A 12402-nucleotide genomic window follows, 5' to 3' on the forward strand; every position below is an offset into this window, starting at 1 on the left:
CTCAAGACCTAGGGCAGCTGTGTGCTCACAGGTACAATGGTTCATTAATTCTAGCTGGGTGCCAATTTGCAAACTAGATATATATACATTTGGTCTTGATGGTGACAATGGCTACGACTGCATCTCCCCTGTACAACTTGCAGTAGGGCCACGTATGTGCCATTGTTAGGGTCACATTTGACCATCTGATTAGCTGGCTCAAAGCAGGAATTGGTGATCTCAGCTTCCGAGAGCTTATGGTATGTCTGCTTGGAGTTAGGGTAGACATGAATTGAAAAAGAGCTCGGGCAGCCTTGGCTGGTGCAGTCTGCAGGCCTGATCTGGCTCTTGCCAAAGGGAATAAAGGCCAGTGGTAGGTATTAGGAACAGAATTATGGGGTTGACTGGTGGCAGAACAGGCCTGCAATATAACAAAGACTGGTACTAAGGTAACAGAGAGAGGGGCTTGAGAATATACATGTGTGGTTGCCACCAGGTCATGAATGTTCCAGATGACCTGGTTCCTTGGTCTAGGGTGTCCCCTGGGTCTCCTTCCCTTTCCTGTCAGAAATAAGCAAGCCATCTTCTTAGTAGGTAGGGAGGTGCCAGACATTTTATGCTGATGTCCAGATAGGCTGAGATTGATCATGTGGGAAAACACAAACAAAACCCCTTCCCATCATGAAGAGGTGGTCTAGTCCCCTGTCTAGGGGATCCCACCATCTCATTAGTGAGGGGTAGGGAGCAATTGTGGTGTATGAATGCCAATGAAGGATTATGGGGGGGATGTTTTGTGTTTTTACATATATTAAGAAAGTTTAGGGGCTGGAGAGATGGCTCAGCAGGTAAGAGCACTGACTGCTCTTCCAGAGGTCCTGAGTTCAATTCCCAGCAACCACACGGTGGCTCACAACCATCTGTAATGGGATCCAATGCCTTCTTCTGCTATGTCTGAAGACAACTACAGTGAACTCTTATAAATAAGCCTTTAAAAAAGGCTTTAAGAAAGAAAAGGAAAAAAAAAAAAAGAAAGTTTAATGTTGTTGGGGCTATATTGCCAACCAAACACTAAAGGGGAAAGAGGTTAAGTCTAGCCTTTTGAGCTGGGTTTTGAGGGTTTGGTGTACCCTTTCAAGTATACCTTGCCCTTTCAGATTATAAGGGATCCCTATATGCTGAGTAACTTTCCATGTAGAGCAGAAGGTTTTAAAGCGAACGCTGGTTAAGGTGGGGCTGTTACCAGTCTTGATTTGTTGTGGCAGGCCCATCATGGTGAATGGGGATCTGGTGTGGGCTATGTTTTTTAGCGCTTTCTCTTCTTTGGGCAGAAGCCTGTAAGACCCCCGACCCTCAGTCACTGGTACATACTTTGAGAAGCCCCCCCCAGTGGGACGCAGATCGATGCAAAAGCAAAGGTTTATTATTTTCCAGCTCATTGGGGCCAACCCTCAATCAGACCCTCAAGGCGAGTGACTAGAAGGCAACCCCGAATGGATATTACAAGCAGTTTTTACACTTTTTTAGGGGCACAGGTTACCTCAGCAAGGTGACAGTTCAAGCTTATTGGCTAAACATATTGACCTTTAAATCTATTGACTAGCGAGCATCAGTCAGTACATTCTGAGAATTTTCTACTCAAGAATGTTCCTGTGGGTGGAGAATGGAACCTGGCCTAGCTTTGACACAAGGTGGGTGGGTGTAAGGCTGGCGGTGAAAGCCCTAGGGTTCTTCAGGCCCATATGAAGTGGGAGTGTGTGTCTAATGTAACAAAAACATAACTGTTGCCCAAATTGGAATTTGTGGGTAACATCAATCTGCCAGAGGGCAGTGGCCTTGAGGCTTCTGGGGTTAACTCCCATTTGTTGCACTTAGGGGCTGTAATTGGCGAGGCCCATAAACTGCACATTTTCAGTATCTGGCGGAATAATTGGAAATCGGGGTTGTAATTCTTTAGGGCGGGTGTGTGAGTGAAAATTCTTTAATCGTTCAAGGATGACTATAAAAATTCACACCGAGGCAACTTGGTTGGCCAAGAAGTTTCCCTCAGAAACAGGGCCAGGGCGTGGGATATGCATGGGGTATGAGGCTGAACTGTAGGAGAACGAGAGGAGCAGTTGTCCGGGAATCCAACTGAAACTCTCATGGGACATGAGGGGGTGGGGGTAGTGGTGGAGAGGGTTCGTCTAACCAGCCAGGGGAGCAGATTAACAACAAACATACATGCTGTCAGAAAATTCAATGAAAGGGCAGTCTCTTCCTTAAGGGCCACGTAGACAGCACAGTGTTCCCTGGAAGGAGTGGCTTGGGAAATGAATATTTGGGGGTTGATCTCTGGGGTGGAAATGTATGACTGCAACCCCCACAGTTCCCATCCCATGTGTGCCCCCCCCGCCACTATCCTCCCCCCATAGGTGAAAACTGAAGGAACCACAGGAACTGTTTTTTCTTGAAAAGAAGCTGGTGGGAGCGTCTGTAAGGCTCGAAGTGAGTCTTAACTACCAGGAGACCCCCCCTCCCCCCAAGTGAGACACGAGAACAGAGTTCTATGTAAACACAAGAGATTCATTTTCCAGCTTCGGGGTTAACCTTCAATTAGCCCCTCGTGGTGAGTGACTGGAAGGCGACCCTGAATGGCTATAGCAAACAGTCTTTATACTTTTAGAGGTACAGGTTACATCACCAAGTTTACAGTTTAAGTTTATATGACATGCCTTCAAGCTCTATCTGGGACCTGAGGGTCAGGTGACTATCAGTCAGTACATTCTGCAGATTTTCAAGAATGTCCCTGCTCGGGGTTGGAGATTTAGCTCAGTGGTAGAGCGCTTGCCTAGGAAGCGCAAGGCCCTGGGTTCGGTCCCCAGCTCCAAAAAAAAGAAAAGGAAAAAAAAAAAAAAAAGAATGTCCCTGCTCCCCAAGAACTGTGGGTAGAGAATGGAACTTGGCCTAGCCTTGACCCAAGGTGGGAAGCTGGTACTTGACCTAATCTTGACCTGAGGGGGTGGGTGTAAAGCTGGTGAAAGCCCTTAGGGTCCTCATAACCTACCTACTTTCTACCGGGCCAAGCCTCCTAACAGCTCTTATGCTTCAGTAAGAACTAGGGTCCTTCACAGCCATGTCAAGAGCCGAAGAACAGAGGCCCATTTCTCACTGGGATAAAGGTTATCGATTTGCCCAGGGTTGATGAAGTGAATTTTAAATAACTGCAGGACATCTGAGAGAGAGAAGGGGACCAAAACACTTTGTAAGGCCCTGTCTGTTCCTAGCTTTATCACGGAGGACAGAGCATCAACCTCTGTTAGGAGTCTGGAAGCATTGCCAATAGGAGTGTGGAGCCATTCCAATCCTCCCAGAGGCTGATCTAGGGCCCTCACTAGGGGAGGGGAAGGGTTGGCTCTGAGGAGCTGGACAGGTTTGTGTGGTGTGTACCAGGCCACAGACATGCCCTGGAGTGACTCATTCAACTTCCAAAAGTCTTGTTTGGCCTGGGAGGTGAGTGCTTGGGGCAGGAGGAAAGGGAAGGATTTAAATTTCCTTTTAGGAAAAGAGGTTGTCGGGTTTTGTTAAGTATCGGTGGCCACCGCCCGAGTCAGTTGAGGTTTCCATAAAACTCTGGAGGACATTAAGATTCAGCTTCTGGCAGGATGTTAGAAAAGGCTTATGAGGTAGGACTAAGGTTAAGAAGATCCTGTCTCCTAGGAGGTGGTGGGTGGGGGAAGGTTGGCGAGTTGTATCTGATTCTGGGTTATTTTGAATCCTGTTTATTTTTAGAACAGGGACCAGTAAATCTTTGAGGTCATGAGGTGAAGTTTTTTTGGTCTCTCTAGGCAAAGATATTGTCCATATAACAATAAATATGTATTCTCTTTTTAAAATATGGCTTTAGGCTGGCAGCAACTGCTTCCTGGCATGTAGCTTGGCTGTTGGCTATACCTTGGGGGAGGATTCCCCATTCATATCAGGAGGCTGGTCCAGAGTTGTGTGGACTGAAAACTAGTAATAAGTCTCCGTGTGTTTATTTGGCGACTGGCGGGTCTAAGAGAGTCCTGCAATATCAGTCACATGATTTCTGAGAACTCAGTTCTCTTGTAGGGAAACAAGCCTAAAAGGCTTTACTGTGGTGTGCTGGAGCTCCTCCGGCTGGGCCTGGCCATTCTGGTTCATTAAGGGTTTACAAAGTTTAAAAGGAATACAAAGTTCCTAGAGAGTCTTGGCAGGGAAGGCCTTCCCTGCTGCTGCTGGAACTGGCAAGAAGAGCTAACAGCAGCAACAAAAAAAAAAACCTTATAAAGGCGAGCTTAAAGAGACCATAATTTAGCTGGGCATGGTATCACAAGCCGTTCATTCCAGAGAGCGTGAAGCTTGTTGCACGGTGTGACTTTGGTGCATTCCTTGGCTCCTGACTGCCAAGATACTTCTCAGAGCAGAGCCAAGTGGAGCAGACATTCTGTAGGGGAGCCTTTCCCTTCAGAGCTGCAGCACTGACATTACACTAGTCCTTCTGTTTACATAGGGCCCTATGGAGCACAGGATGGCCTTGAACTACTGATCCTCCTGCTTCACCTCCTGATATGTGGAATCTTATACCTACAGCGTCATGGCTACCCTCTAAATCGGGTAGGATCTCCTCAAGGAACCAGTTCTGAATGGCACCTAGTCTGTGCTGGGAGCCTAGCTACACACTCGTCTCTTGTTCATGTTTAAACAGGTAGAGGAGATGGCATGAAGTCTGTTGGACCTTCCATATGCTACACTGGGATCTCCAACCGGTAGCCGTATGGCCAGGCAGCCCCGGGCAGCGTGAATGCAGCCTAACACGGAATAGCGGCGTCCTTGGGCATTGAGCTTTGTGAGTGTTCTGTTCCTACACGGAATAGCGACGTCCTTGAGCATTGAGCCTTGAGAGTGTTCTGTCCTCACACAGCTCTGCAGTGCACACTTACCCTTTTCTGCTGTGAGCAGCTCTCGTTGGTGCCTTCCGAGTGGCCCCGTCAGATGTCACACGTGCTTGTCACTGGTGACTTGGCAAGCGGGCTGCAGCGAGAATCAGTAGCATGTTGACTACCACTGTGAATGCTAGGCATCTGATGCTATTTGATGTCACAGGGGTGCACTGCCACCCCAGTGTGCCTCACACATCACCAATGATTGGCAGCTGAGACATGGAAGGGCCCGAAGCTTGCTGTCTGTTTTTCTGTGAATTAACTTTCAAAGGTAAAAACAAATACGGCCTCACACTTTTGTTTTATTTATTTTTTTTAATTGCAGCATGGCTTCTACAATGCCTCAATGTGGAACCTCTCCCCCCCAAAAATTATAGATGAAGAGAACTCGTTGGGTGAAGGGTGGACAATGGCTCTTTGGTGGTCAGGCACTCTGGTTAATTCTTAGAAATTTTCTGTTACATTTCCAAGTATTATAATTTGGAAAGCCCTTGTATGTGAAAATATGCAGCAAACATATTGCATAAAAGTCTGTATTGTAAAGGTAATATAACAGAACTGAAACAAAAATGACCTCTCGACAAAAACATCTTTAACGTCTAAAGCTCAGATAGTATAGCGAAAGCTATACTCTAACCTGTCTAAGAGCAAATAGTTAGCACTTATGGATGGTGATGTATTAAGCAATGTATAGAAGCAGGGAAGACAGAGGATCCCTGGGTGTGGTATTTCTAAACCCAGGCCATCTCATTAGATCACAGCCAGCCAGACTGAAGACACTGGAGACGGACGAGAAGGTTGGGCAGAGTTTCTTTCCTTTCCTTTTGAGATAGGGTCTCACCGCATAACCATGGCTAGGCTGCTAGCATTAAAGGTGTGCACCATGACACTTGGTCGATCTACTACTTTAAAATGCTATATACTGCAGATCTGGCTCAACTTGTCTTCTTATTAGTGGTACTCATTGTTGTGGTAGAATCTCGGCTCCCATCTGGACAGACCACAGCAGGCCAATGCAGTTATACTTGGGAGAGGTTTATTGTGGGGGAGGGGAGCACCAATAGAAACAAGGGGGGGAAGAAGGGGGTAAGGTCGGGAAGGGTCTGCTTTTTATTTAGACCGTGATGTAACTGCTCACAGGTAAATGTGGGAGGTAAACAAAATGGACACTGGGAATGCATGGCCATTGCTATGACAACAGATGTGTGGGTCCCTGTCACCTATGGGTGACATCATGCTGGGTTTGAAGGCAAAAGCTGGTTTCTGATACCAACACTGATGATGAATATAAGGTCAGTAAAGAGAGGGCTTCTTTTGTGTCATTAAAAGAGACAACTAAGGGCTGGAGAGATGGCTCAGCAGTTTAGAGCACTAGCTGAAACGACCTAGGTTCAATTCCCAGCACCACATGTCAGCTCACAACTGTCTGTAACTGCAGACACAGGGGATTTGGCACCCTTACACAGACATACATGCAGGCAAAACTGTCAGGAGCCAACATAAGACAAGCTAATAACTAGCAGGTGATCTTCCTGAGATAGTCTGCCTCAGATTAAAATAATTCATGACAGATTTGCTCTGATAGACAAGACTCACGGTAAGGTATTTTAGGAAAGATTCCTGCTATTAATATGCCTTTCCTGTATTATTAAACATCTTGTAAGAATTCCTAAAATTATATCAACATTTATTAAGCTTTTATAGTAGGACTGCTATTAGGTCCTTTCTGATAGTCAAAACTGCAGTGAGAACTCTGCCAGTCTCCCATGTGTCACCAAATTGCTTCTACTACTCAGAGCACATTCCAAAACTATTAACCAAAGGTAATAAAAAGGGAACTACAATTTATTAGAAGATAAAATATTGACGAGGTTTATCTATACAAAATTTCACTAATAACCTAATTATGCTTTTTAACTCTTCATGAACCTGTGGAGCATGACAAATGATGAGTGTTTAGCCAGATAATTACATCTAATGGACATGTATGTAAACATTCACTGTTGTAAATGTATTAGACTCATGATTTGAATTTGTGTGAACTTGTGATGAACTTTTTACCATGCGATCATGTGTGGAGAGCTTTTTTGTGCCACTCATAGAGTACCTGTCACTGGGCTCAAGGAAATAGGTCGACTCAGATAAGAATATTCACATTAGGGCTAATGCAAGGAGCAGACAGGCTTCTCCTTACCAAAGGACAAAACAGATCCTTTCTTAATAACAGGGCAGGCTTAGTCTTATTAAAAGGAACAAGCTTTTTTCTTACAAACTTGGGTTTAATTCATTTACCATTAAAAGGACAGAAGAGTTTTCTTTCTCTATGCAATAAAGATTGGAGCTCATTTTCCATCCAGAATGAGTGAGTTCTTTCTGCATTGGTGCTTGGTCTTTCCTCCATATGCATATGTAACTGTGGTTATGTGTGTAAGTATGTAATTGTGAGAAGGTATGCGTGTGTGTAAGTATGTAATTGTGAGAAGGTATGCATGTGTGTGTAAGTTAATTGTGAGAAGGTATGCATGTGTGTGTAAGTATGTGATTGGGAGAATACATGCAAGTTGGACCCAACTGGTTTGAATGAAAATGGGCATGCATGAATCTATGTGAGTTTATGCATATTTGCTTATGTAAAAGTTTTTCCTTCTGTGAGCATGATTCTCTTCTGGTTCAATAGAAGTTTATTGCTCTGAAAGTCCCTCTCGCCTGGCAAGCCAGAGGCATCTGGACAAAAGGCTCTAGCAATTAACCCTTTACTTTATCTCCTGCTGTTTTAGGCTTAGGTGCTAAATGCCAGAGACTGCAGTTTCTGGCCTCAGAGGAACACAGAAGGCAGGTCAGCCACAGTAGCAAAATAACTTAGATAAGTAAACTATTATTATAATACAGTAACCCTAAATACCTCATAAGACAAAATTCTTACCCCAGGTCTTGTAAGACAAAATTACCCTCCACTCACCCTCTTCCTCCTCTGGGCCTCAAGGAGAACTGAGAAGAAAGAAGGCCCTGTTGGGGCTGGCCCCCAGCATGAAGCACCAATGAACATAAAAATAAATTAATCTTCAAAAAGCAACAACAACAACAAAAGATTGAACTAAAGCAAGAAACTTAGACAAAGCAGTGAATGTCATCACGGTAATTTCCTGTGCTTGCTGTTGGCATACCTGGCCTAGTCGCTGAGGGTGCTGCAGTGGTGGTAGGTAAGAGAGGCAGTCACACAACAGGGAAATGAAAAGGGGCTAGAGAGGTGGCTCAGCAGCTCACAGCAGGTAACCACTCTTGCAGAGGCCCGGTCTCACACAGCAGCTCCTACCTGTCTGTAACTCCAATCCTGCGAAATCCAACACCCTCTTCTGGCCTCACTGAGCACCAGGTACACTCAGTGCACGCAAGAAAACACGCCTACATCCACAATAAACTAAACCACAAGTAATTGTGAAAATCTGGAGATAGTTCAGGTGCAGTGACAGCCACAACTGCAAAAGCGACGCTGGATCCTGTATGACTGGCCCTAGCAATTTCTTTTATTAATTATTTTATTTATTTACATTCCAAATGCCACCCCCTTTCCAGTTCCCCCTCCCAGAGTTCTTTACCTACCCCCTACCCTTTGCCTCTGAAAGGGTACAAATTAATTAATTAATTTGTCTTTCTTTGATACAGAGTCTCATTGCCTTGAGTCTCAAAAGGGATGTTTGGATTTTTTTTTTAACTGTGTTAAGATTGTGAAAGACGTAGCAATGAATAGCCTAGTAAGAGCACCAGTGGAAGAGGAAGCCCTTGGTCCTGCCAAGACTGAACCCCCAATGAACGTGATTGTTGGGGGGAGGGCGGTAATGGGGGGAGAATGGGGGAGGGGAACACCCTTCTAGAAGGGGAGGGGGAGGGGTTAGGGGGAAGTTGGCCGGGAAACCAGGAAAGGGAATAACAATCGAAATGTAAATAAGAAATACTCAAGTTAATAAAGATAAAAACAAAACAAAAAACAAAACAAACAAACAAACAAAAAGATTGTGAAAGACTATGGGGCGTTTGAAGGGGGATCAACTGAATTTTATATTATGATATGCCCATGAGCCTATGGTAGCCAGGAAACGGTTTGAATGAGGATGACCTCCATAGGCTTGAATATTTGAATGCTTGATGTCCAGCTAATGGAACAGTTGGGAAATGTGGTAATTTTATGCCTATTGACTATACCTGGGATTAACTAAACCCCAGGCAGATGGGCATAACTGTAGAGAGATTTTCCTTTCCTTTTTAAACAGGCAATGCACACTTTTATTCAGAATGTGTTTTCCCCACTATCTGCTTATTGGGCTTTTTCCCATTAATTAATTAATTAATTAATTTGCTTCACATCCTGATCAGTGAGGGTTTTTTCTGGATTAGGTTATTTGAGGTGGGAGACCCAACCTAAATCTGGGCCACACCTTCTGGTGGGAGTCCTCATAAAAGGACCAGGAAGAAGGAGGCTTCTGCTTCTTGTCTGCTTCTGTCACCCTCCTGGTAAAGTCATGTACCCTGTTCGCCGGTGTTAGAACCTACTTCTCAACTACAATGTAAACTGAAGACTAGCAGCTCTGCGGGATGGCTATTGCACTCACACCAGATTGGGACTTCTGATTCATTCAGTCTCAGGGCTCCTGGAATCTTATGTGTTGCTGTAAAATTAAAATAAAGTTTCTTTTACCCAGCACTAGGTCTGGCACCACAGTGCCCCAAGACATCTGTTAGATATTTACATCTCAGTCAGCAAAGCGTCTCACCCTCTTTCTCCATCCCATATCACACTGCCAATGGCTACTCTCTGAGCCTGGCAACAATCTCTCCATCCATCTAGTTCCCAAGGCAGGTTGCCACCATGCCAGACATACATATCCCAATTCTCTGGTGGCCCAGTGCCTCCAGCCACCACACACTCTCTTGAACTCAATTAAATCACCACATGAAAGAACACACAACACAATAACCTCTGATCTAATTGATAAAATATAATTGCCCACTGAAACATACAAAGCCCTGTACACATCCATCCCTTAAGAACATTCATAACAACCTGCAAATGTGCAGAGAGGAATCTTAACATCCACCTCCATGTTCTCTCGGCTGCTCTCCTCCCTCGCTGCAGTCTCCTCCCCCTCTAAAACTTTTCTCCCGCCCATCCTTCCTTCTCGTCCAACGACAGGCCTCATTCTATCTTGTGCCTGCCTTCACCTGCATAATGACATCATCATCCTACACGTATGAAATAGTTTTATTAGTCCTGCTCCTTTAGAGAACGCTGACTAACACAGGTGTGGTACTGGAAGTTGAAGTGGTAATTTGTTAATCTGCTCTAAACTGCTCTGCAGGTGTGCAAGTGCTTCTCCTCACCCACCAAGATGCCCTGCATTTGTGAGTGAAAGGTGCGCGCGCGCACACACACACACACACACACACACACACACACACACATACACACACTGGCTGAATTTTAATATGCCTTAAACAGGGCAATGGCTGGGCACTTCCAAACCTCCCTGCAGCTAACACACTCTCCTCTCCAATATTCCCGAGTTATTTCTTACTGAAATTTATATTTTATCTCTGCTACCCCAGACCCATTCTGGGGCCACTCTTCCCTGATTCTCACATGGCTGGTCCTCTGTCTTTCACAGCTCTCAAACTTGTATCCTTCTTCTTGTGGTCCTGCTTCTGTCTCTCTGCCCAGCGACTGGCCACCAGCAACTTTATTTACCAATTAGAGCCAACTGTGGCCGGGGACCCTCAGCATCTTACAGGCAGCTGTGCAGATTCCCGTGTGATTTGTGGAACCAAATTAACACAAATAACATTAAAGCCCAATCCACAACAAGAAGTGGCTCTGGACTTATAAGGCTCGAAGTGAGTCTTAACTACCAGGAGACCCCCACACCCCAAGTGAGACACAAGAACGGAGTTCAATGCAAATGCAAGAGGTTTATTTTCCAGCGCATCAGGGTCGACCTTCAATCAGCCCCTCATGGCAAGTGACTAGAAGGTGACCCTGAATGGCTATAACAAGCAGTTTTTATACTTTTTATGGGTACAGGTTACATCAGCAAGGTTACAGTTTAAACTTACTGGCTGAGCATATTGACCGTTAAGTCTATTGGCTAGCAAGCATATGGCATGTATTTGAACTCTATCTAGGACCAGAGGGTCAGGTGATTATCATTTGGTACATTCTGTGCTTTTTCAAGAATGTCCCTGCTCCTCCTGAGAACTGTAGGTGGAGAATGGAACTTCCAAGGCGGGAAGCTTGTACTTGGCCTAATCTTGACCTGTAAGGCTGGCGAAAGCCCTTAGGGTCCTTCACAGGAATTCTATAACCCACCTACTTTCTACCAGGCCAAGCCTCAGGAGGTCAGGTTATTAATGGAGTTTTGACTGAAGTCCATGAACTTATCCTGTAGTTATTTTCCCAGTTCCAGAATGTATAATTGGGATGGACAGACTTAGAAGTTGGTTGGCATTATTGTCACATTGATTCCCTGACCTGTGGAATGACAGCTATTATGGTTGGGAAGGCCAAATGGAAGCCTCTGGAGTTGCCTCTGCCAGTGAACACAGTGAATCAAAGACAGTATCACATCTCAGGAGGAACGGCAGAACTCTGTGCCACTCTCAAGGACTTGAAAAGTGCCACCACATCTCTATGCCACTCTCCTGTATGCCCAGGGCAGAAGACAGATGGATCATGCAAAATGACAGTTGAGGATTGCAAACTCCATCAAGCAGTGACTGACTGCAGCTGCTGTACCAGATGTGCTGCCCTTACTTGAGCAGATGAACACATCTCCTGGCACATGGAATGCAGCTATTGATCTAGCCAATGACCTTTCCTTGGTGCCTGCCCATAAGGACCAGCAGAAGGGATCTGCGGTCACTTGACAATGACAGCGGTATACATTTACAGCTTTACTTCAAGGATATATTAACCCTCTAGCTCTGTGCCATGACTTTATTTGAAGGTTTCTTGGTCATCTGTCTCTTCCACAAAATATCACAGTGGTTCACTTTTCTGACAAGAGTATGCTGCTTAACAAGTAAGCAGAAGGTAGCAACTACTTTGGACTTCCTGTCATGAAGTTCCCATTATGATCTGAGGATTATCTGACCTGACCAACCAAACCATAAAAATAGGACATGCACAGCAGCAAGTGATACACACACACACACACACACACACACACACACACACACACACACACACACAGGAATGATCAGGCCCAAGGAGGTCTTAGGGCACAAGCAAGTTGCTTTCAGGGGTTGCCTAAACGCCTACGGTTTCTGTTCCTGTTACAATGCTGTCTTCTCTCAAGCAGTTATCTGCAGCCTCATGAGGCATGCACATGACCAATTGACTGAGGAAGGTTTAAGCAGGCATCACTCAGGAGTGAAGAGCTGTAGCATTTCAACCCCTTTCTGAGACAGTTATGAGAGACACTGGAGAAGCAAA

The sequence above is a fragment of the Rattus rattus genome, chromosome 4 (assembly GCF_011064425.1).
Source record: "Rattus rattus isolate New Zealand chromosome 4, Rrattus_CSIRO_v1, whole genome shotgun sequence".
Classification (NCBI taxonomy): domain Eukaryota; kingdom Metazoa; phylum Chordata; class Mammalia; order Rodentia; family Muridae; genus Rattus; species Rattus rattus.